The sequence below is a fragment of the Triturus cristatus genome, chromosome 1_2 (genome assembly GCF_964204655.1).
Source record: "Triturus cristatus chromosome 1_2, aTriCri1.1, whole genome shotgun sequence".
Classification (NCBI taxonomy): Eukaryota; Metazoa; Chordata; class Amphibia; order Caudata; family Salamandridae; genus Triturus; species Triturus cristatus.
The window spans coordinates 351704978-351729154 of NC_140580.1; the positions used below are offsets into that span (position 1 = coordinate 351704978).

Consider the following 24177-nt stretch of genomic DNA (forward strand, 5'->3'; position numbering starts at 1 on the left):
TTCTGGATCGGCTCATAAGCCTCCCGGTGATGAGCCTGGTCTTATTCCCTCTTGCACTTCCAAGAGGACTGTGCCCGCTGTGGGTTTTTTGGGGCAGGATGTGGTGGGGGAGCCCTATGTACCCAGAAAATGCGGGATGACCTCACCCCCCTACCTCCCCCCCAGATAATATGAAGAGTAAATAAGTCTCTCCGAAGGTAGGACTGTCTTTTAAACCCTTATACGAGGCTCAGTTCATCGAAATTATAGGGGAATACACCCTCTGCTCCTTCAACCCTCTATACCATGTCGGGGGGGGGGGGGTCATGTCCTGGGTGCTGAGGTTTGCCCCCTCACCTTGACGGATGCTACAGTGGCTCAACCGGAGGTGGTCGACATAGGCGGTGCTGTAGCAAATACTGTCCACAAGCTTGAATCAGGAAGTGTTCCTCTTTACACCATGCAGTCTTCCGAGCATGGGACAGCAGCTATGAAAGGGGTGCCACCTCTAGATTTCAATGTCCTGGAGGTGGATGGACAGGAAGCTTTTATTCCCACTCTGACTATAGCAGCATATCCGACAATGACAGTCAAACAGCTCAAAGATCATACCGACTGCACAGAGCTTGTGAGGCGATCTCTCCTGCCTCATTGCACTCTAACACCAGCTATTGCCCCAGCCGTCTTGACCGGCCTGAGAGGTATAGGGGAACTGCCCGCCACCCACCTGGAGGACATTGTTACTGGCTGCCTTTGAACGGCTGCCTCAACATTAGGTGAGGATGAAGAAATGCTCTGGGACCCGGACGGAACGGAGTTAACACGTACCAACAGTTTTCCACCAGCCTCTATTCCTACTATTCCTCCTATTACCCCCATTAGGTGTTCATCAGCCCGTCTGGTTGACTCAGCCTCTGATGGGGTCATCATCGGCTCAAGATGCTCCTACCCTGGTCTGCCAACTATAATTTTCTCTTGCAGCACAGGGAGGAGTATTGGAAAAATTACCTTACATTGAAGTCTGCCCAGCTAAAGACTCCGGTAGTTCTGAGGTAGCTGTCAAAGAACATGGACATTATTCAATCTCGCCTGGGACGGTGGAGACGTCCCAAGCTGCCCTCAGTACGGTAGGTGAGGAAAATAGATCAGCCATCGCTCAGCATGATCCCCAGTTCTCTAGTCTTTCATCTATGGTGGAAGTTCTGGAGCCGGTCACGTAGGAATAACCTGCGAGCCCTGGGCATCCCAGAGAGGACGGGAGGGAAGACTCCAGGGGCTATGTTGCCCTCATGTTTTCAGACTCTTTCCGTACTATGAGTGACTGGGACATGGATAGTTTGATACAGAGGGAACATAGTTTTCCATTTAGGCATCCCTGTTTGGGTAGGTCCTCCAAGTATCCCTGTGCCATTCTCATCTATGTAGGGAATTTCATACTATCGAGCTGCCCCACGGAAGTCACCCATCAAGGCCTGTGGGGTGAAATTCTTTCTCCAAACAGATTTTGGTGGGTCTGTGGTTTTGTTTCTTGGTTGACGGGTTGGAAAGAGTTGACGGTGAAAAATGGAGAAAAGTTGTTCAGCAGGGAACAATCATGGTAACTGATTTTTGGACCCAGTCTCGAGGGAAGAGGTTGCAGCTGTATGATCAGTTTAGGAGAGGCTCGTGGACTTTGATAAGTAGTGATAGTGGCTGGAGATAATAGGGGTCTTGGCAAGCAATTGCATTTTCTCTCTAGGAATATGAATGAGGTTAAGGTGTTTCATAAGCGTAAAATAATCCAGGAAGAATTATATCCCCTCAAGCCACAAATTGTTTGGCTTCAGGAGATGCATTTGTCTCTTTCAGAAATTTCGCTGCTTAAGGAGCTTGGTTACAGAATTCTATATACCTCCTGTTTCACCTCAGCCCAGAGGGGTGTTGCGTTAATGGCCAGCTACAGTAAATGGGAAATTGTGAGGCAAAAGGCGGACTCTAGTTGTAGTGGATTCTTGCAACTATTCAGAAGAATGACATGCATCTTACTATCTACATATTTTATAGACCAAATAATGATGACCAGACAATTGCTGACTTTGTCGGCAGAGCTCTGGACCTCACCCCTTATCATTTGGGAGGATTTTAATGTTACATTATGCCCAAAAAGATTTCACGTATCAGGCCCAGAGTCACTTGATCTTGGGGGTCCAGGGGAAGCAACGCCTCAAGGGGGCATTGAAACAGCTCATCTCCTCGTATGCCCTTGTTGATCTATGGAGTTTTGAGAGAGCCAACGAACCTGGTTTTACATTTTACTCCGCCCTCATAAAACTCTAATGTATAGATATGTTCTTAGTTGCATAAATACTTTACACATTACCTCTGAGTTAAGCCGGACTGCTCTGTGCCAAGCTACCAAAGGGTTGAGCACAGGTGAATTTAGGGTTTTTTAGGGTTTTCTATTAACTTCACCCTTAGAAGAATAGTGGTTGCTGCTTTAGAAGGGTTTCACTCTCCTCAACCAATAACCCAATTTCTTACAGAGACCAATGGCCAATGCTATGCTCTACTGATCTGCTACGGACCTTGCCATGACCTTTTTGTTGTTTATACTAGTGGTATTTCTGAGGTACTCTTAAAACAAACATTGCTTTGTGACACCCCTGCTTGCCACGCTAATCCGTCTTGGTCATGCCGCTAAGCTGCTGAATTTTGAACCTGAGCAACTGGGCTTACATCCCAACTTCAACATGTGACTTGAAGTAGTGTGTTACTGGGCAAAGCACTTAATCGCACCATGCCTAGAATTTTAAATATGGGTAAAATGTAAATCAGTACACAAATATAAAATATAACATTGTGCAATTCAAAGGCACTGTTTCTAGCCAGTTAACTTTACTTTTCATCAAAGCCAGTATATGAGTACATTTAATTTTTACCAGGTTTTCACAAATTTACTAAGTTTTCCAAACATTTATCGTAGGAGAACTTCAAAATTCCTAATTAATGTCTTGTAATTTGTACCAATGTTAATGATAAAACTCCACTTAAAAAGCATCACTGGTTGCTACATTTGCTAAAGAAAACAATGAACAATGCTACTGCCCCTGCTTTACTAAGAGGTCTTTAAATTATTTCATTTTTTTTTTTTTAAACCAAGTTACTTATCTACTGTGCTTCAAAAACACTCATTGTGACACTAAATGTTTCCAAATTCTTTGGGAAGAGAGCCATAAATCTTTAAAGCCTACCACATTTTGCTCACTTGGTGTCCCAAGATTTACAAATTGTTTTAGCCCTTTGTAGACTGTTCTTAAGGCAAATTTTCAAGCAGTGTTTCTGGCCTGTTGTGTATACTAAAAAGGGTTCTGCAGTGTATTTTACAAAGCATTTAGCTCTTGCTTCATTCATTTTACCAACATATCTATGTAAATATGTTTTATTATGGTTCAGATGTTACTTATCACTGTATTTCCTACTCATATGTCTTTGTTGCCCACTAAAGGTGGGGACCACGGTTTTACAATTTGTTAACAAATCAATTATCTTGCTCCAACCTGGGGCAAAATTGCGTCGCAGCTACTAGTTATTTCGGAGTTCTAACCGAGATCACAGGTTGAGGACTAGAGACATAAATTACAGCTGCAGGGATCGCCAAAACTATTCTTTAACCAACCGTAAATTGGTCTGAAATTGTCTGAAGTATTCCCGGTCTAACCTGCCTCTTTTCCACTGATCCATCTTTGTTGTTGCTGCCACTGCCGCTGACCGAGCCCAGCCCTGCGGTCCTGCTGCCATACTATCGCTGGAGCCGATGCAGGCACGTGCTACCACGGGACAGACCGGTGCCAGACAGGGGCCAGACTTTGGGCAGATGCAGGTGTAGTTCCACCGACGCTTCAGAGGGAGTCATCCTTGAGGGCCCTGTAGTGCCCAGAGAGGCCGTCCCACCTACCTGGGCAGCTGGGCGGGTTAACTCAGTGCAGCCTCGGTGTTTGGCTCCAGCTGACAGATTTGGCTGATTCATCTCCAGCGTTCTCTGGAACAGATGGAACAGATTGTGGCTTCCAGCGGACTCACCGCTTTGTATAAGTAACGAGGGTAAGCAAAGGAGGCCCAGGTACCCATTTTCATTTCTCCCACTGTTTGGATATTGATTGCAAAGAAAGTTCACTAAGGAGCGGGGACTGCGAAATGAACGTTACAGCTCTCACAGCTGTAAATTGTCTCATTCTATCGAACAGACACTTGGGGAAGCATTGCTTCAAAGGCTGCAATCTGTGTTCACTACCTGGTTGCTTCTGGGGGATACAGCATCAGAAGGTACAAAACTTGCTGCAATTATTAGGTGTGGAACTACGATTTGCTCTCTCGTTGGACTCCATTTCACAAGGTCAGTTTTTTGGGGCAGCAGGAATGGGCGGGCGCCCGCATTCTGTGGAGCTCAAATCAGCACATCTCATAATCAGTTACTCTGTTCCCGCAATATATCAAAGATGCCACCTAAAACATCTGCCAAGGGAGGGACTTTACTGAATACTGGTATGCCATCATCATCAAATGCTGGCTCAACACAAACATGGGTGAGAAAAAAAAAAATCAACACTGAAAGGGGGATACTGGCATTGACCGCATCCCCCATGGGTAATATTGTGACACCCCTACGAGTAAATATCGGCCAGTGTTTCCTTCTGGATCTACTCAGGGCAACAACCAGGCACTAAGGTCATATCGTACTTCTGAGGGGCCCCAGCACTCAGGGGAGAGTCAGCCCTCCGATGCCCTCACTCGGTACTGTCTCCACTTCTCAGCAGACCCTGGACAATTTTATTGCTCCCATGCCACTGGGTACCTTTTCTAAAGGGGACGGAGAGTCTGGTATTCATACAGACGCCACTGATATGGGAGTGCTGACTGCATCTGGAGGTACAGTGGTTTCTGCACCCTTCAAACCTGACTGTTCAAAATATGAGCGGCTACAACCTGGGGTACCATTATCTGAAACTGCATTGATGGAACCACTTGAGACGTTCTTCTCTCTCACCGACTCTGGGAGTGTGTCAGAGTAGGACCCTGAAAATCTTGAGGATGCTGGACTGGCTGTATCCATGCCCGTCTCAAAACCATCGCACAGAAGGTCGGACAACCACGAACAGAAAAGCTTGCGAGGAGAATGATCCTAGTACCACGACCTCAAATATTCAAAGTCTTTGCGCAGAGCTCATTGGATCCTGTGAGTACAACAGAGGATGAATTAATGTGGGACCCTGCTGGCATCAAACTTACCCCAACTAATCCATTCCCTCCTTCCACAGGAGGGGGCGCTCCCTTTCCTGTTCCCTCTGCCTTCTCTCTCACAAGTGGGGTCACTTCAGAATTCTCCACTTTGACCGCCATCTACAATCTTTTATTGAAACTTAGGGAAGAGTACCACAAAGATTCCTTGGCCCTTACAACAGCTCACTTAAAAGACTCAAGTGGCCCTGAGGAAGCTCTTGAGGAATATGGATACCCTCAACTCATGACTTGTGAAAGTCGAGAAAGTGCAGGAAAGCCTTCAAACGGCTGCTGGAGCAGTCAAAACCCAGATTTCACACAGTAAGTTCAGATGACCATGCTTTCATCAAGGGTCGAAGATCTTAAGATCTGGTCCCGCCACAACAGCCTCAGGTTATTGGGGATCCCAGAGGGGGACAGTCCTCAAGGCTATGTAGTTCGCTTGTTTAGAGAAGCCTTCCCCACCTTGGGGAACTGGGACATGGATAGCATTATCCAGAGAGCCCATTAATATCCTTTTCGGCCTACCCATGAGGCGTCACATCCTCGTTATCCACGAGCCATCTTGATATATGTGGGTAATTTCTTGCTCCGACAGGAGATATACTGGGCTGCTCATCCAAGAGCACCAGTAAAAACAGCCAGACTGGAACTTTTTCGTTAGACCAGATTTCTTTCATGAGACTGTGGTTCGGCGATGATAGTTGAGAAAGCATATCTCAGCACTTCAAAAGCTTGGAGCTTCCGTCTCATTACTGGAGCCCACAATCTTGCGCATCCGATATAAAGGGCAAATTCATTCATGTTTTGAAGCGACAAAAGTTGAGGTCTTGATTAGGTGGTGGGGGAAATAAGGAGACTAATGAATCTGGTCGATTTTGCCATGTTTCCTTTTTATCTTTTCTCCGTTTCCTTATAGGAAGCTACAGAGTGGTTGATTTAGTCTTTCGGGCATGTCTTTATTTCTTCCTTTCTCATCTCTCTTTGTCTATTTTTTTGCTTTTGCCTCAGAAGCTCAGGCCAATTGGGCCACCTGGTGACTAGTCGTGACCCTATGATGGTTACCTCTCATGTATAGTGTGGGAAATCTCGGGTCTCTTGGGCGGTCTCGGTCCTGTTACTTTAGAAAAAATCTCTACAGTCTTGGGGAAAGGGGGGGGGGGGGTCAGGCCCTACTCTCGGGCCTTGTATGGGAGGGATGGGCTCGGTGGAAGGTTTGGGGTGGGGGGGGCGGGGATGGGATGGGTTTATGGGAGGGTCTGTGGTCACTTTTATCCATATTCTGATCTTTTCTGTTGAAGGGTTTGGGGTGGTCAATTCATAGACAGAGGCAACAATAGCAACAAGACAATAAGAGAAAAAAAATCTTGAGCCTTCAGTGTTGGAGCTGTATCCTTCTTTAATATGTGGAGTCAGAAAAACAGCGCAGCCAACGTGTTTCACCCTCAACAGGGCTTCATCAGGGCCAAATTGATCGCACTTAGTTCACCATAGGGTTTGGCACAGCGTCTTTCGAGAAAACTAGTGGTAAATTAGTAACCACTCCTTGCAACTGAAAAAAAATCACATCTACCCTCCAGATGGGATTTGACTCGTGTGTGGTTCTACGTTTCAGGGACTAAATCAAAACCCATCCAGGAGTGAAGACCAGTCTGTCCTACCCCGTCGTCCTAATACCCCTCGAGTCAGGGGGATATAGTTTATTACACCGGCTGTGTAAGGCCACCAGCCTTCATATTCTTTCATGGAATATCAAAGGGTTGAAGGCATCCCACAAACGCAAGCTCATAAAAGAGGAGCTAGCTGGTAGCATAAAAGAGGAGCTATACTATCTTCATCCACATTTAGTGGGCCTACAGGAAACTCACCTCCTGAATACTCAGGCCTCTCTCCTTGATTATCTGGGGTGCCAAGTTTTGGTCCCAGCTTGTTTTACTTCTTTCCAGAGAGGGATCACCCTACTGGCTCAGAATAAGAGTTGGGCACTCATTGACAATTATATAAAAGTGGGTGGTCGATGACTCATCGCAACAGTCAAGAGGGGCCAACTGCGAGTTACGCTATGCATACTTTATGGGGCCAACACGGACAACCCTGTGGTCTTCAATAGTTTGCTTTCGGAGTTACATCAATGGCCGTAACAACTGATAATTTGTGGCGATTTTAATTTCACTTTCAACCCAAGGATCGACTCCTTATCATGGTCGGGGGTTAAACTCTTCTCTGGTAACTACCTATGGCTCAAAGGACCTGGGCAGGGCTGTTCTGTTGCAATTGATGGAATCCTACGCTCTGGTGGATGTCTGGCGACACTCATACTTCTCTGCCTCTCCTAAATCTTTTTCTCGGATAGATATATTAAATGCATAGTTAAGCTCTTACGTTCCATCTTAGTATTTCCTTGAACCCTAGGATTATATCGGACCATAACTCTTTGTCTCTCTTCATTCAAGTTGAGTGTTCACTATTAAATTTAAAATCATACCCCTGGACGTGTGATGCGGAAACTTCTCTTAGGAGGCTTTTGTTCATTCTAGGGACGAAGAAGAAAGGTTTCCTTGGAGTGCAACTTGGATTCGGCATCTATTCTTATTGTCTGGGATGCTTTCAAAACTTTCTTCAGGGGCCATTCTATATATTTTTCTTCCTTCCGTCTGAAGCAAGCTGCTCAGGTTAAGTCTAATACTCAGCCTACTCTTACCCATCTAGATTTTCTCATTATCAGCTCTGCAAATGCTCAAGATTGGAGATCCTCAACAAGCGGAAGAAGTAATATACAAAGGCGGGGGATGCTCAATCTGTTGGCGGCCTTTGATACGGTCCCACATGAGAGACTCTTAACCAGGCTCAAAGACATCGGCCTATGTGGGACCACCCTGACGTGGAAGTCCTCTTTTTTGGCTGATCGATCTCAGGATATTGGTCTCCCTCCATTTACATCTCCGGTGCCTGCCTCAGTTGTGGGTGTCCCACAGGGCTCTGTTCCCAGCCCTACCCTTTTTAACATGTATTTATCCCCTCTTGCATTCATGGTAGAGGCTGAAGGCGCAAAAATTATCTCTTATGCTGATGACACTCAGCTGATTTTCTCCTGTGATAAGGGCCCCGACCTTGATGGGGCCAAAATCGGGGCCTGTATCACAAAGGTGTTTAACTGGTTCAAGATCAACCAGCTAAAATGCAATCCGGGCAAAACAGAAGTGGTTTTCTTCGGAAACCCGGTAACTGTTGATTGGCGCTCCTGGTGGCCTGCGGACTTGCCACCTCCACCCGCAGAAAAGGAGAAGGCCAAAAATGTAGGAATTATGATAGTTTTATCTATCTCTATGCGACCCCAGAAACAAAAGCTCACCGTCATATGTTTTGGCATCCTTCGTACGCTAAACAAATTCCTGCCACTGCTTCCGCTCGAAAGCAGAAAGATCATAGTGCAGGCAATGGTGACCTCAAATCTTGACTATGTCAACAGCCTGTACCTCGGTCTTCCCAAATCCTTGATACAGCACCTACAGGTGGTTCAAAACACGGCAGCCAGAGCCATTTGCAAACCGAAATTCAGATCTAACATAACTCTGATTCTGAAATCGTTACACTGGCTCCGCATCAAGGACCGGATAGATTTTAAAGTCCTGACCATCTTTTTTACAGCATTCCACAATGTTGGAGCTCGCTACTTAAAGAAGCGGGTCAATAAATACACGACTTTGAGGCCGCTTCGTTCATCTAAAGCCAACCTGGCAAGCGTGCCCAGGATACGCCTGGCCAGCACAGGTGGAAGATCCTTCAGTTTCCTAGGCACAAAACTGTGAAATAGCCTTCCGGTGTCATTCAGGCTTAATTCCAATCTACTCTCCGTCAGGAAAAATTTGAAAACTTGACTGTTTAACTACTAGGCGGGGGCTTTCTCACTCCTTCCTGCCGCTGGTTACGGCGCCAGGACACTCTAGCTTGAGTAGCAGTGCACCCAATACAAATACCTCATTTCATGTAATTTATCTACATTGGACTCTTTCTTTGAGGGCGATTGTCTTCTCTCTTTTAAGACACAATCCCAGCGATTTTCTTTTCCCAATAGAGTTTTTTTTGCTAACTGCAAATCCGGCATGTCATCATGGGTTTGAAAGCAGAAGACGTCAATTGCTCAGCTAATGCCTTTTGTTAATATCTGCGGAGGGGCCCATCTAGGAAGGGTATCAGTCTGGGGCGTCTAACGATCCTGGCAGCAGAGATCTAACAATGGCCTGACATTTTTCAGACTTTGGTTGAAAAGTGGAGTCGGCATCACGGGTTCAAGTTATACCTGATGAAATGAGACGTACAAATGTCTTTTCAAACGGAGTCCTGAATGTCTCCCCGGTCAAAATTAATCAGTTTCCCAAAAATATTTATACTGCTTATCATTTCTTTATCATGAATCTGAGGAAGGACTCAAAGTGTTTCCGATGTTTTGCCGACAGGGTTGATTCAGTTCATATTTTCGCCACCTGTTCTGCCATCTCTCATTACTGGCAGACAGTTTCCAGTAAGTTGAATACGCTTTGCCAAACTACAGTGAGGTGGCACCCTAAATCAATCATACTGGGCCACTCACCTCTTGTACCTGCCCACTTACGTGGCATCTTTTTTTGAGCTATCGCCCTAGCTCAATTGATTTTGGCTTGACATTGGTTATTGGCTCAGGCTTCCAATGCTATGATTTAGTGGCATGAATTTATCAATATAGGCCTCTAGGAGTGCCTGATTATCGACAATGATGATCGGCGTGCTCAGCTCAGGAAGATATGGGCGCCGTATAGGGGTTGCATGGAGCAATTGCAGTCATGACCACCCATCCCCATAGTTCTTTTCTATTCTCATTTTCTTTTGTCCTGGATTGTACTCTTTCTGTTCCTGTTTATTTTTTTAATGCAGTCTGCTACACCCTCTCTCTGATTGTTTATTTGCTGTATGTTATAACTTTCACGATGCCAATTGATGAAATCATTTGGTAATCTGATATGTTGTGTCTCACTTATACCCTCAATAAAAGTAAAAGAAATCCAGACTTGTACTTTACAAAAAAAATTCTTGTCTGGGTTATAACAATGGCTGAATAGTTAGGAAAATGCTTGAAGCAATAGCTCAGCAAGTTCAATGCTCCCTGTAAACATCTGCCATGCTCTGCATGTCTCACTTTGAATCCCAATGAAGCCGTCAGCCGTTCAATGGTCTATAGAATGAGCTCCTAAAACTGAGTAATATTAAAAAACTGTTACAGCTCTTAAAATGCAAGCATACAATATTGAGCCTTAGCTAAAAACATATTATTAATGAAAGTTTTATTGAAAATTAGGGGATACAGTGCTACCGCAGGTACTGGGAGAGCATTAAAATGAGTCTATTAAATGATTTCCTAAACAGTATTCTGTATCCAGTATCCAACATGCTACCACGGCTGTAATAATTTGGACAGGATTGAAAAAAATATATATTTCTGTACACCAGTACATAAAAACAAAACCATCAATTCATGAAGAGAAGAATAACTTGGGAAGCATTCCTTACAGTTATACTTTGAAAAGTGATCCAGAAATTGATAGTAATTACTTAATTAAAATTACTAATTCAGACATTTGATTATATTTATCCCTTAGCTTTAAAGCAAAAAAAGTTAACAGAATGATTAATTCTGAACAAAAAAAAAAGAAAAATACTAAGAAAGATCTACAGGGATCTTCTAAAAATTGTGAATATTGAAAATTCACAGAGCAATTAAGGAAGAGGCATGGAGAAATAGTTACTATTATGGGGAAAGGCTCCAAGATGAGGAACATGGAGGTATTTCCGTGAAGCTCCACTCCTGCCCATCCATCAGAGCCCCCTGAAACATCCCAAGCCGGTGAACAGCAGTAAAAGAAACCCAGGACAAAGACACCTGTGAATGCTGCCATATGATGTGAGCCCAAGGATAGAATAATATACGAAAAAGCACAATATTGGGATGACATGCAACAGACTGGAAGATGAGCTTCCTAACGTGGCGCCATCAGAAGTAGCACTGTTCAGAAGAAGTGCTGGGGAATAAAAGATTCCCAACAAACACTGATGGTGGAAAACACAGAAGTGGTTTGGCGAAAAATTGTCGAACAAAAGATCCAACTTGACACCACCGTAACCTGCTGAATCAGCAGCGCTATCAAGAGGAGTGGAGAATTCGCATTAGACTAAGCAACACAACGAGTTGGACGGTAATGAGGCTAGGAAGCAGACAGACGCTAGGCGACCTGGTGTATTCCTGGTAGGCACCAGCGGATACTGGAGTCCAACTCCTAATTTCATGGCAATAGAAAGGGTACTTGTTAGAGGTAGTTAGGCAGCCACCTTTTCTCTCTTTACATAGGCAGAAACGGTGAACACAGATGGAGGACTGGCAAATAAGCAACATGGGGGCCATCATAAAATGCTAAAGCGCTCCAGCCAACAATGAAGAAAGGATAGCTTTATAGACCTCAGTATGTAAATGCGCATCAAGGCACTCTAGTGAAATCACTTGGTAGAGACAGGCAAAATAAGAAAAATTGTAATAAATAAACAAGGAGCCATATTACCCCAAATATGATAATGAGCACTATTAAAGTAAAAGGCTATGCAGCTACTGCAGTCATTCCATAGTCAGGCAGACAAGTCAAAGAAGACTTCACAGGCAAGGGATCCAAGAGCAACAAAAACCCTTAAGACATTGCATAAGAGGATGCAGAAGGAAAACTTTGAAAGAACTGTTAGCTATAAAACTTAAATTAAACTTAGCTGAGGAAATCACAACAAAGAAACTGAACGAGCTGTTAAGACTGATATGGTAACCTTTAATGCACATCTCAAAGAAAGAGAGGAAAAGGTATCTTCCATCTAAATCACTGAATTTTTAGATAGAGAGCAAGATCAATGGAGCATATGAAGCAAAATTGGTGAACTGGAAGACAGATACTGGAGAGACAAGGTGTTATTTTCAGGGATACCAGAGAAAATAGAACAAAGACAAGATGTTGAACTTCATGCTGGGCTTTATCCCAGAAATATTGACTATATTGTTTGATGCTCCGTTAAAATTACTCAGAATGGACAGAATTAGGCCCGCAATCAAACTGGAAGAGCGTGTTGGAGGCAAGTAATAGCATAATTCTGCACCATTACCAAGCCTGCCAAGTCAGATTGGCCTTGAAATAACAAGGTCCAGTACTATGAAGAAAGCAGTTATTATACGTGTCCCAATATTATTCGCAAGAAACTAGCTTTGAAAGAAAAAGATTCTGGACCATTCGCGAGAGACTAAAAAGGCAGAATATATGTTATGGCCTGCTTGATTCAGCTACAATGATCATTATGGTCCATGCAAAGACCAGAAAGTTTTAAGAACTAGAAGATCTAGAAAAGTACCTAAATGCAACAGAGCAAACGAAAAAGGGCATATCATGTCCCACACAACCATCTACAGAGATGCTAGAGACCAAAGAAAGAGATTCAACAAAGTCAGAAGTTGATGTAATAAGACGGATAGAGGTGCTCACAAAACAATGGAAGTCAGGAAGTAGAAACAGAATCTTGAGAGATGGGACATCAAGAGACAAATCTTGATCCCCCTCCCCCAAACACCACTGATAGTTTAAATCAGGAAGGTTTTTGTCTACTTTGTCGAGTCAAGGGAAGCAGCTAGTAGCTACACGTTACACAATAGAGTTTATTGTTTGCGAATATTAGCATTTGACTTAATAATCCAGTCAGTAGAACGATTTGTATAATGGGTCACATAAGCATTATGGTGTTGAGTGGATGACGAATACAAATGAAATGGCATTACCCGAGTACAGACACTAAGGCCCTGATTACTCTTGGGTCAATGTTTACTGATCCCTGCGAAAACCTGTGATTACGAAGGTGCTTACAATTCCCAGTTGGAAGGTATTTACTGCATCGGTAATTACCAAGTGCATTAAATGTCTCATCATTCTTTCAATTTTGGCATGTCAAACCATCCAGAATTTAAAAAGGAAAAGGTCTACTGTATTTACCACACCAAGTGAATTTTCATGCGGTTAGAACCAAATCCCACCTGTTATTCTCTAGAATCTCATAATAGTGCTAATTATTGCACCAGATAAATAAAGCATTGAGGAGATCATTATTTATCTGTTGTGATAAAAAGTACCTAAGTTCTGACAAACTTGGATTCGGAGCCTAAGGGCCATATGTGCAAAACCAATTTGAGGTCGCAAACAGCCCAATTTGCCGAATCAGGCTGTTTTTCGCCGCAAAAAAAGTTTTTGAAATGTACAAAAGCCAAATTGGGATTCGGTACCATACTACCAAAGCACAATTTAGTTTTGCGAATTCGTATTTGGAAGGGGCGTGTTTCGGGCGTTCCTTCCTAATTCCACCTCAAGGGTGGTGGTAACCATTCGCAACTGGGAAGGGGTCCCTTGGGGACCCCTTCACCTTTGTGAATGCTGAAACATAATTTTTAAGAACCTGTTGTAGTTCAAGAGACCACTGCCTACTCTTAAAAAATGAAACTTCAAACTTTCATCTTTTCTTTTTAAATGTATTCTATTTTCCTTTAAGGAAAACAGGCTGTATTAAAACAAAAAAGTTTTCTTTCTTGAAAGCCATCACAGGTATGTTGGTCTGCTGATTCCAGCAGGCCACAATCCCTGTGATGGCTGCGATTCCCAATGATCTCGAATTGCGACCCTACCTCATTAATATTCAAGAGGTAGGTCGATTGCGACCCCATTAGGAATCGCTAAATGAAACTCAATGGGTTTCATACATTAGGAATTCCGACTCCCTAATTGCGATTCACAAAGAATCAGAATTAGGAAATAACAATCCATAAAATGTGTACATATGGTCCTAAGACTTTATATACTGAGAAGGCCCACTAAGATGAACATCTCTCATTTTAGAGGGTCACTGGAAGGAAATCATCACTGTGGAAAATGTAAGCAAAATAATGAGTGGTGGATGGGCTGGGGACATGGCCCCTTGTTCCACAACTGATCACAGTTTATAAGACCATTAATCTAAGAGAGATAGTCACTGAATTGGGATCCACATTTTCCAACAGAATAGGATACCGCCTAGAGGTTATCCATATTAACAGAGAAGATGAACTGTCACAAAATACACAAAGAAGAATGCTCATAAATCACAAGATTGACCTACGCACAGCACCTTCCAGAATTCATAGTGATACATCTATCTAATTGAATGACTGAATCATGCAGATTGACTTCCACGCGTGGAAAAATTACTGTGACACTCTCTGAAGTTAAAACATTTTGCAATCAAACTGAGAAAAACACTTTTAGAACCAATAAATGTTAATGGACTGTCCTGCTTTGTAAAACGTTAAAAATTCTGACGTACCTTACCTCCAAATGGACATACATTGCCCTGCTGAATTAAACACACCTTTACCCCATGGAAAGTGATAAACGATGCAGATACTGGTTGGGAGAAGAGTAGCATTCTAGCAGATTACCTCAAACAGACCACGACCAACTACCATGAGTGACATACTGAATCCTGATCCCTACCAGTGAGAATCTTGAAGACCTGGCCTGACCAACATGGTCACTACATGCAGATTAAAATTTCTAATACAGACCAAACCTTAGTTGTAGGTTTGATATATATCCCTATAATGAAAAGAAGTGAAACCACTTGATGAACTTGTGAAACTCCTTTTTAAAAAAGACGAAAGACACACTAGGGTGAGATTAGAGCATGGTCATGGGCCCAGTTCTTGATAAAATCGAGGCAACCAGGGACTAACAGAGGGGCGGGGAAGCCTTCTATTAGACGATTTTATAAAAACAAAACATCAACTTACAGGATTCCTAGAGACTGACTCAGGCAGCAGATCGAGACACTTTCACATCCTACACTCATGGCACACGTTCAGGGTTGGACTACTCGAGAGTCTTGTCTCACACACACACACACTCCGATGCATTTCAGATACTAAAATCACCCCTAACAGTGTATTAGTTCAAGACGCAGTGAGTCTAAGAATACATTTCGATTTATTAGCACCTCCAGGAGGTACATGGTAGATAAACATCTTATGTTCTAGGATTACTGCGGATAAGGATTGTCTCAGTTCCTTTCCCCAAACATTCTTACCGGGAAATGATATCCGTCTTAGCTGTACAAATGTTATTGTCAGCAAGGGAAACCTTATATATGAGGACAAATCATGAGAGATGCGTCCATCTTAAAGAGAAAAGCAAAGGCCACCCTGATGAAGCTAGTGACCAACATCACTTTTACTCCAAAATATCCTCCAAGGAACATAAAGATCACTGATCAAAGCAAACTTGGATTTCAATAGACTTTGCATATTTAAGGCTCAAAAGGCACAATTTCATATTTAATAGAAACATCACAAACAAGATGAGAAAGCAGGCAGATTGTTGGCCTTGCAATTTGAACAGGAGGACTCTAAACATATGTTAGACTTGGCATCTTTTGGCGTGTTTCACCTGACTTTTTTGCTTTCTGACCTCCCGGTTTTGCCTCTGTTTTTGCAAGCGTAACGGGTCTGCGCACTTTTCGCACTGCTGGTCAGTGGTAAAGTGCAGGTGCTCTGTTTAAATTGTGCTATGGATTGGTGTTTCCATGACTGGATATTTGATTTACTTGGTAGTCCCTAGTAAATTGCACTGAGTGTGCCAGGGCCTCTGAATCAAATGCTACTCGTGGGCCTGCAGCACTGATTATGCCACCCACGTGAGTAGGCCTAAAAAGTTACCTCATGCCTGCCATTGCAGAGTCTGAGCGCAGTTTGTAACTGCCATGTCGACTTGGCCAGTGCACACACTTGCCAGTCCCCAACCTTCCCTTTTCTTACATGTCAGGCACCCCTAAGGTAGGCCCAATGTACCCCTGTGGGCAGGGTGAAGTGTATGTGAAAGGTAGGACGTGCCCTGGTGTGTGCGGCATGTCCTAATAGCGAATTACAGCCAATTTCGTTTTTCACTATTGCAAGGCTACCAGTTCCCCATAGGACAGAATGGGCGATTTGTTTATAACATCTTATAAACATAACTGGCCCAGGGAATTCGGTAAGAAAATACAATTTAGTATGCCTGAACTCAAAACCTAAAGATGCATCTTTTAGTGGAGGTGATTTTTAAATTCTGTGTTTGAAAATACCACTTTTAGAATGTGGGTATTTTCTTGCGCAGTCATCTTGTGTGCCTCTGCTGGAATGTGGATAGCCTGTCTGGGTTTTGGATGACAGAAGGCTGGGGAGTCTGAGGAGCTCCAGATAGTCTAGGTAGGTCAGGAAAGGACTGAATAGACCTGGGCTACGATGGGGGAAGGGGGAGGAGATTTCCTTGCACCTCAAAGGGCCTGGTCTGCCTCTGACAAAAGCTGCCTCCACCTCCTGCCAGGAATTTACACCAGAGAAGGCCCAACTGGTTCTGGCTCGGCACAAACACCCTCTGCCTGAAAGATCAAAGGATTTCTGGACATAAATACTGGGTCCGAGACCCCTGAACTTTAGAACTCATCTGGAACAAGAAGACTGCCAAGGAGAAGAGCCGAAGAAGCTGCGAAAAGGAACAACTGCTTTGCTGGGCTGACCTGCAGTGGCTGCTTCTGTCTTGGGCAGTGAAAGGCCTGGACTGGACTTTCTGCAACCTAATTTGTGAGTCTCTCCAAGGGCTTAAGGTAGAGCTTGCCCCCTGTTCACGAAGTCTCAGGAACCACAAAGACTTCAAGCTCTTCTGCCCGCGGCACTGTGGACTGTGTATTTTGTGCTGCAAACAGAGGAAAAGTAACTTGACGACGTCTACGATGCCGCTGTCGACTCCGTGTCCTGAAGGCACCGCAGAGGGCATCGCCGCAACACCACACCGCAACTTGAGTCTCACCGACGATTCCTGTTGACACCGCTCCCGAGCCGCTGCTTTCACCGCGACCTGTGGGCACCGCACTCCGCACCGCCTCACTTCACGCCAAAGCTTTGGCACCGCAGAGAGCACCGCCGCAACGCCGCATCGTGACCCTGGTCTCACCGACGATGCCTGTTGATGCTGCCACCGAGTCGCTGCTCGCACCACGACCTGTGGGCACCGAACTCTGCACCGCCTGGCTTCACGAGGACGCTTGGGCCTCCCTGACGCCGCGCCGCACCGTGGTTCGAGGGCACCGCTCATAAGTCACACAACGCACCACCCTCATCCCGCACCGCTGCCTTGGCCTACCGACGCCGGTTCCATCGACTCCCGTTCGTCAGCCGACGACAGTGCTTCAGCAATAACGATGCCGCTGCTTGCACCGTGACCTGCTAGCACCGTGGCGAGCACCACCTTCATCTCGCACCGCGACCCTGGTCTCAACGATGACGCCATCTAATGCCGCCACCGAGCCACTGCTCGCACTGTGACCGGAGGGCACCGCACGCCGCACCGCTGCACTTCACACTGCAGCACCCGACGCCCGTCAGCGCCAGCGCTCCTGATTCCATAAGAGAGGAGCCCGACCTGCAACGCGAGTGACTTCAAGGGCCTCAACGCCCTGCATTTCTCACAGGTACTGTTTGCGGGTCTTCCCGACACAGTAGCTGGCCCGCGACGAGCCAGAACTGTTGGATTTGTTGTTCACGACGCCGTGATAGCCCCGGACGGAGCTATCGAAATCAAAGAACTGTGTTTGAAACTTATTTTGACGATTGCTGATTTCTTAAGTATAGTATTGTGGATTTTTTTATCGTATTTGGTCTCGTCTTAAAGTATATAAAAATATTGGCTATTTTTCTAAATTGGTGTGGTGTCCTTTTGTAGTGCGTACACTATATTACTGGTGGTTATGTGCAAACGCTTTACACACTGCCTCTAGGATAAGCCTAGCTGCTCATGCCAAGCTACTAAGGGGGTGAGCAGGGGTTATTTTAGAATTGTAAGTCCCTTATCCTGAATAGAGTGGTGGTTTTTGCCTGGCTTTGGCCCACGCCCTAGCCTACCAAAAATCCAATTTCTAACAACATACAATATCAGTGTTCAGAGATACTGAAAGGGCATTTTTCACCAACCTCATTGACAATATAAATAGTTTAATCTCATTTTATGAATATGAATGGGGCACTAATATTCTGAACAGAGGGATACTTGGGAGGAGAGTCTTAATTTATGACAGTGCAGCTTTTGCCCCATGCTCTCATATACAAACAGTGACTCTAGAAGGAGATATTAAAGATGAGTAGATTAACAAAACCACTGATAGTCTTCCAAATGGGAAAGCAACAGGGCAGACGGGTTCCCCCAGAGTTCTACAAGAAAAAACAAATTGGAACCCTTACTTTGAAAAATGGGATGATCCGGGTTACAAAAATATTGGAGGAAATCCAAAAAGTGATGCTTTATGCAGTCGATAGCCTTGTAACACTGGCCAACCATAATACAGGGACACTAGCATCTGATTCACCAGATAACAGTTTTCCCAGTTGTCAGGTTATTGAATGAACTGGGATAAGTGTGAGGCATTTCCCTTAACAAAAAAAAAAATCATGATAGCCTCCTTATGAAATGCATGTTTTAGATGGAAAAACATAAAGTTTAAATACCCAGGAAGACGGATGAAGAGGTCTAAAGAATATGATGAGAAAAAATCTAAATCCACTCATACTTTAATGTGTTTTAAGATTTGAGTAGATGTTCCAAATTGCAACTGTCCCAAGGGGAAATACAGGTGACTGAGTTGAACATTGCACCACGTTTTGTTTGCCACAATCTCATTAAGAACTTACCAATGAACACATTGAACGGAAAAAATTTTTTATATATATATATATATATATATATATATATATATATATATATATATATATATATATATATATATATATATATATATATATATATTACCTACTGGCGGTCGCCAGTAGGTAGTTATAGTTAGGACCACGTTTCCATAGGAAAACCTCAACATTCTATTTTGAATAACTTTGGCGCCGGTCGACGAATCCTCGCGAATTTCTCAAAATAGGTGGGGCGCTACGCTCCGCTCCTACCCTGAAAGTCTCGGGGGGATCCGTCAAGCGGGGGCTGAGATAAAAGGGGGGTCCCAAAACGCGTTTTTCCCATGCATTTTTCCATAGGACCTTTAGAACGACCTACAGCCCGAACGGCTGAACAGAATTACTAGAAATTTGGCAGAGAGGTAGTCCTCAGGTCAAGGAAGTGCCTTTTGTAGGTTTGGTGTAAATCTGTTCAGTAGATTCTGAGAAAATAGCCTTTAAATCAATATATATATCTGAGCCCGCTTACGGTACGCTTACCGTACGCTTACGGTAAGCGTACGGTGGCGTGCGCGAGCGCGATTCTGATTGGCTCTTAGATCTTAGTAAACATTCGAATCGGCCGAAACCAGGAAGCGGCGGCCGCCATTTTGTGTATTTCACTCTGAAAAAAAAGAGTGAAAACAAAGAAAGGGGGCAATGAGGAGAGTTACAGACCCCCTAACAATTGTAAGGGGGTCAAAGAAGGACAGAAAAGTACAAAAAAAACATTTATTGATTTTAAAAAAAATCACGGGGTACGCGTACGGTAAGCTCACGGTAAGCGTACGGTAAAAAAAATAAAAATAAATAAATGAAAATCAGATTTAAGAGTTTAGAAATTAGGGAGCTCTAAAAAGAGCTGTTGTGTTTATGGAGTCATTTTTTTAGTGGTACTTACAAGTAAGTACCGATGCAGAGTCTAAGGTTCAAGAGGAAGACTCTGTTCCCTTCATCATTGAAGTGCACACCATCTCCTCTATAAATGTCTTGCATGTCGTAACGCAAGTTGTTGTGGTAAATGGCACCCATACCATAGTCACGGAGGAAAGCAGAAACAGATTTGTTGACGTGCTTTCTTGCTTTGTCAATCTGTGGACAGAAATGATTGGACCAGTTCCATTTTTGCCTTTGGCATATGTTGGAAAACACAAAGGCAGTTTTAGGGAAAAGTGTAAACAGTTGTGCAAAGGTGTCCTTCATAAGCATTTCCAGACCTACCCCAGTCAAAGTGCCTAGGTCATTGCCACCACAGTGCACTATTATGAGGTCAGGGTGTTGGATTTGCATGAAGGATTTCACCAATGGCATCAATTGGTGCCACTTTAACCCTCTCTGACCAATCCATTTAATGTCTACATTTGGCAAAGCAAGGTCTCTCACCATATCTGTTTTCTCTGCAAACTTTTCACTCCAGAAGACATAGCTGTGCCCTACAATCCACACTGTGAACATCTTCAAAGGAGAACTGGATGCACTCAGGAGGTGTCTTTCAGTAGAATGGCAATATGAAAATAAAGACAGTTTGGAAATGGAGGCATACATATTTTTTACAAAACAAAAAGAACTGATTGGCTGTTTCATACCATTCTAGAATAAAAAATAGGCTGTATGTGAAAATTAATAGAAGCATGTTTTGTATTGGTACAAAAAAATGTGTAACCAAAGAACAGTACTATGGATTTGCAGTTAGGTTTGAAAAGTCAAGCACTCTTGCTCTGTGGAATTGAAACATTGTGTGTCGAACTTCTGACCTAACTGCACACAGCAGTGTTCCATGAGCTGTTGCTATGGTAGCAGGCAGAAGTCAAGTTGGGGGAAGGGTACTAGGCAGAAGTCAAGTTGGGGGCAGGGTACTTTTGGAAAAGGGTTGGTTTTCAACCAATAGAAATGTGTCATTACATTTGAAAAAAAGGGGGAAGCACTGAGATTTGAAACTTACATGTATATGTGTGGAAAAATAGAGGGAAAGTTTGCCATTATCTGGTTCTGCTGAGAGGAGAGAGGTGTACAGAACAGAGATCCTGGCTCTGATAATCTGCTGTTTGAGTGACACATTTCTTTCACAACTAACTAAATTTAAAGGTGAGTTTACAGTTTGAGAGGGGATGTATGTGGTAACTTAAGAAATGAATAATAGAAATGGGAATTGTTTTTGTTGTAGTTACACATGGTGGATTCATAATGTGTCAGTCTGTAAAAGAGATTTTCACTTGGCCCGAAAAAAAAAGAGCAGTAAGTGTGCTTTCAAATTGGCAAAGAAATTTCGTTTTGGCACTTATGTGAAAACATGACTCTGTGTGCATAGAAGAATTATAGGCAGAAATGTATTGCGTCTTGCTCTGGTGATTTCACAGTTGCAGTAGATGGAAAAGAGGAGCGAATTTTTGGGGGAAGAAGCAGAGGCTTAGCACACACCCATGTGCTTGCCATGTATAGTCATGCACAGTAATTAGAAGCGGGTGGGGTTTTCAGGTTTAAGTCTGTAATGCAAATACATTCAGCATCACTAAGGCTGGTTGCCCCTGCTGGAGTGTAGGCAGTCACAGAGAATACACACGGTGGTGGTCTGAAAAAAAAACAGCTTGGACATGTGCATTTAAATAAATTTAAAAAAAAGGTTTCAGAATGTGTCAGTCTGTAAAAGTGATTTCAAAGTGTAAAAAGAGATTTTCACTTGGCCCGAAAAAAAAAGGAGCAGTAAGTGTGCTTTCAAATTGGCAAAGAAATTTCGTTTTGGCACTTATGTGAAAACATGACTCTGTGTGCATAGAAGAATTATAGGCAGAAATTTATTGCGTCTTGCTCTGGTGATTTCACAGTTGCAGTAGATGGAAAAGAGGAGCGAATTTTTGGGGGAAGAAGCAGAGGCTTAGCACACACCCATGTGCTTGCCATGTATAGTCATGCACAGTAATTAGAAGCGAGTGGGGTTTTCAGGTTTAAGTCTGTAATGCAAATACATTCAGCATCACTAAGGCTGGTTGCCCCTGCTGGAGTGTAGGCAGTCACAGAGAATACACACGGTGGTGGTCTGAAAAAAAAACAGCTTGGACATGTGCATTTAAATAAATTTAAAAAAAAGGTTTCAGAATGTGTCAGTCTGTAAAAGTGATTTCAAAGTGTAAAAAGAGATTTTCACTTGGCCCGAAAAAAAAAGAGCAGTAAGTGTGCTTTCAAATTGGCAAAGAAATTTCGTTTTGGCACTTATGTGAAAACATGACTCTGTGTGCATAGAAGAATTATAGGCAGAAATGTATTGCGTCTTGCTCTGGTGATTTCACAGTTGCAGTAGATGGAAAAGAGGAGCGAATTTTTGGGGGAAGAAGCAGAGGCTTAGCACACACCCATGTGCTTGCCATGTATAGTCATGCACAGTAATTAGAAGCGAGTGGGGTTTTCAGGTTTAAGTCTGTAATGCAAATACATTCAGCATCACTAAGGCTGGTTGCTCCTGCTGGAGTGTAGGCAGTCACAGAGAATACACACGGTGGTGGTCTGAAAAAAAAACAGCTTGGAAATGTGCATTTAAATAAATTTAAAAAAAAGGTTTCAGAATGAGTCAGTCTGTAAAAGTGATTTCAAAGTGTAAAAAGAGATTTTTACTTGGCCCAAAAAAAAAAGAGCAGTAAGTGTGCTTTCAATTTGGCAAAGAAATTTCGTTTTGGCACTAATGTGAAAACATGACTCTGTGTCCATAGAAGAATTATAGGCAGAAATGTATTGCGTCTTGCTCTGGTGATTTCACAGTTGCAGTAGATGGAAAAGAGGAGCGAATTTTTGGGGGAAGAAGCAGAGGCTTAGCACACACCCATGTGCTTGCCATGTATAGTCATGCACAGTAATTAGAAGCGAGTGGGGTTTTCAGGTTTAAGTCTGTAATGCAAATACATTCAGCATCACTAAGGCTGGTTGCTCCTGCTGGAGTGTAGGCAGTCACAGAGAATACACACGGTGGTGGTCTGAAAAAAAAACAGCTTGGACATGTGCATTTAAATAAATTTAAAAAAAAGGTTTCAGAATGTGTCAGTCTGTAAAAGTGATTTCAAAGTGTAAAAAGAGATTTTTACTTGGCCCAAAAAAAAAAAAGAGCAGTAAGTGTGCTTTCAAATTGGCAAAGAAATTTCGTTTTGGCACTTATGTGAAAACATGACTCTGTGTGCATAGAAGAATTATAGGCAGAAATGTATTGCGTCTCGCTCTGGTGATTTCACAGTTGCAGTAGATGGAAAAGAGGAGCGAATTTTTGGGGGAAGAAGCAGAGGCTTAGCACACACCCATGTGCTTGCCATGTATAGTCATGCACAGTAATTAGAAGCGAGTGGGGTTTTCAGGTTTAAGTCTGTAATGCAAATACATTCAGCATCACTAAGGCTGGTTGCCCCTGCTGGAGTGTAGGCAGTCACAGAGAATACACACGGTGGTGGTCTGAAAAAAAAACAGCTTGGACATGTGCATTTAAATAAATTTAAAAAAAAAGGTTTCAGAATGTGTCAGTCTGTAAAAGTGATTTCAAAGTGTAAAAAGAGATTTTCACTTGGCCCGAAAAAAAAAGAGCAGTAAGTGTGCTTTCAAATTGGCAAAGAAATTTCGTTTTGGCACTTATGTGAAAACATGACTCTGTGTGCATAGAAGAATTATAGGCAGAAATTTATTGCGTCTTGCTCTGGTGATTTCACAGTTGCAGTAGATGGAAAAGAGGAGCGAATTTTTGGGGGAAGAAGCAGAGGCTTAGCACACACCCATGTGCTTGCCATGTATAGTCATGCACAGTAATTAGAAGCGAGTGGGGTTTTCAGGTTTAAGTCTGTAATGCAAATACATTCAGCATCACTAAGGCTGGTGGCCCCTGCTGGAGTGTAGGCAGTCACAGAGAATACACACGGTGGTGGTCTGAAAAAAAAACAGCTTGGACATGTGCATTTAAATAAATTTAAAAAAAAGGTTTCAGAATGTGTCAGTCTGTAAAAGTGATTTCAAAGTGTAAAAAGAGATTTTCACTTGGCCCGAAAAAAAAAGAGCAGTAAGTGTGCTTTCAAATTGGCATAGAAATTTCGTTTTGGCACTAATGTGAAAACATGACTCTGTGTGCATAGAAGAATTATAGGCAGAAATTTATT

At 43.3% G+C, this 24177-nt stretch overlaps 2 protein-coding genes across 3 annotated transcripts in view; one reads left to right on the forward strand and one right to left on the reverse strand.

Moving 5' to 3' along the window:
• Positions 1-24177, reverse strand: part of DNAJC16 (DnaJ heat shock protein family (Hsp40) member C16) — a 212770-nt gene that overhangs the window by 151281 nt on the left and 37312 nt on the right. The window lies entirely within an intron of this gene.
• Positions 19815-24177, forward strand: part of LOC146867312 (uncharacterized) — a 143473-nt gene continuing 139110 nt past the window's right edge. Inside the window, exon 1 of the mRNA XM_085620890.1 lies at positions 19815-21142. The gene's annotated coding sequence lies outside the window, so the exon portion shown is untranslated. The remainder of the gene's footprint in view (positions 21143-24177) is intronic.